This window comes from Bombus affinis, chromosome 3 (assembly GCF_024516045.1).
Source record: "Bombus affinis isolate iyBomAffi1 chromosome 3, iyBomAffi1.2, whole genome shotgun sequence".
Classification (NCBI taxonomy): Eukaryota; Metazoa; Arthropoda; class Insecta; order Hymenoptera; family Apidae; genus Bombus; species Bombus affinis.
This window is the reverse complement of record NC_066346.1, coordinates 10,586,265-10,588,929: the sequence shown is the minus strand read 5'-3', so window position 1 is coordinate 10,588,929 and position 2,665 is coordinate 10,586,265.

Here is a 2,665-nt window from a genome sequence, read left to right as displayed (position 1 = left end):
GACCTGCTCTTTTCTCTCCCTCTACCGTGTCGAAACCGTGTTGTCTGCGTGGGGGTAGCTACCCCTCGGTACATGCGCGTCACTGCCGTAAAAAAAGCGAAAGAATCGTAAGAAATATTTAATGGATTCGAAAAGCCCAGCGTACCCGGACATCAGGAGCGCACGATTCAGCATAACGCCACCCATGTCAATGACGGAGGCGTTGGGAACTATTTATTCGTTCGACTGCGTCGATAACATTCACGGAGGATAACGAAATTGACATTTTTTGAGAGATTTGAAATGTTCTTGGAAGATTTCTTGAAAATTTGAAATTGTTGCAAGTTTAAAATGGCGTTTAAAGTTTAAAATATAAAACGCAAATTAGTACATATTATATGTTTGTAAAATATGTGTCCTTCATACGCAATGTTATATTTCGTTATTAATTATAATTTAATATCTAGTTTGTTGAAGGGAATAGGGCACAGTCTGTAGAAAATTGCTGGTAACAGAGAACCGTGTTATATTTGACTTTCGGATAGTTTCATTAATTATGTCTACAAAAGCGGAGAATACTATAATTTATGACAATAAATCGTTAAAACAAAAATTCATTAAGAAATTCATTAAAAATAAAATTTGTTGATGATTCTGTCAGGTTTGTACACGAGAGTACAGATATCTTTCAAATATCTTTCAATAAAAATACGAATGTGGTAGAATTCGTGGCAATCATAATAATTATTATAGTTTGTATATTTTTTGCCAAGTATTAATCTTCCACTTATCACTGTGATGAAATTTATCGAATGGCAGATTAGCACAAGAATAATCACGCATAACAGTTAAAAATCGAAATGACCAGCGAGCATCGATATATATATACGGAAACTCTGATTTGTATAAAATTAAAATTGTAAAAGAAAAATGCAACTTATATATCATTTCAATACGTAACAATTTATAGATTTCTCATAATTTCTTATTAATCTTCGGTTCTCGTTATCTATCGTAATTTCTTCTGATAAATATTCACTCTGTTGCGCCTAACGTTCGTACATTTAACGCTGCTTCGTCTAACACTGTTTGAGGTTTCCGGAAAAGGGCCGAGATCAGAAGGAAAAGAATTCCAAACTTTTGCCAGCATTGCGATTGGCTCCATCAGGGTGTCGCACTGATACTGCTATGATTCTGGAAAAACACTCTTTTAAGTAGGTCGTTCCGGAACGGTAATCAGGATGACGACGATTTCCGATTGGGACTTCTGAGCCGGTGATTAAGATGACGTGGATTTCCGGATTCGCTGATCAGTTAACGGAATTTTTAATTTGTCCGCTGATCGCTTAAAAAATAAAAATTGCCCCGTAATTAATTTCTATTCTGCTATTGCTGTCATATACACAGTCGTATTACTTCGGTCTCATGTAACTTTCGTGTTCCGTGACCAATGTGCTCACACTCCTCCAGTTTCACGTTTCCCACGTGAGCAGGATTTTTTATAGAGACCTGGCGTCTCTAGCTATTGGAGTAGGCTCCTCAGTCCGAGGAGCTGATTATTTATAATATCTTAATATGTATAAAGAAAACTGTTTTCATATCGTACTTGTGGGAGATTCCTTCGATGAGATCTGTTGCATCCTCGACAGAACAGTGTGGGAAGAAAACAGCGAGGCAGGAAAGTTGAATTGCGTTTGAGTTGTCTTGCGAATTTGTATTCTCGGGAGATTTCTCTCCGATAAGTCTATCGATAATGCAATTGATTCTGTTAAGGTCGAAGTCATTTTGGATTAAATTTGTCTTGGGTCTTAATGTGAAGCAGATACCGCTGTTTAACAGTTTATATGTAATTCTAACGTTCACCGCTCTAGACCGTAGAGGTTCATTGTGAAAGCAGAGATAACGAAACGTCTATTATCTCTTGAACGATTGTATCTCAGAGAATGTGATACGAGTTGAACGAGGTGACCAGATCTCTCCTTTGTCTGATCGATGATAAGAAGTTTCTCTCTTGCTATGGTTACATTTACTTTCGAATTTTCAAATTCAGTTATTTTAGTTTATGTATCTTTATACGTTTATGGACGTAATTAAGGAAATGAAACCTAGGTAAAGATTTCATGAAATCAATCAATATCATCGTAGTAAATTTTTGAGAATTTTTTATACCAATTCGTCCACGAATAATTTTTTTACGATTGAAATTTCTTAAGATTATAATTAAACGATTCAACTGTTGTGTACGCATCAAGTCGCTAATTGTAAGCATGGAAAAATTGAACGACTGTAAAATAGAATGATATTGTACATTTAAAATAGGATGGTAATACATAACGATAAAACGACTATTGACATTTGTACTCTAAATGGAAACAATAAACAATCTTCTTTTTCAATATTATATCCGTGATTCATTTTGTTGTGGGATTATTCGTACTTAATATCTTAGTGACTCGTTACTTGATAAGAAATCAAAGAATCAGTTCTCTTAGTGGCTCTGTAATAATTTTACGTTACGATCGCACGCAACGTAACAATGATAACAGCCTTCGTCGTCTCTTTCTGTTAAATAACTATAATAACTTAATTCCGGATGTTTATGCATACAGAGCGAACTGAAATACACTAAAACGTACAAAATAGACATAATACTTAAAGATACGCAAAGTAGAGTAGTGGCCATAAC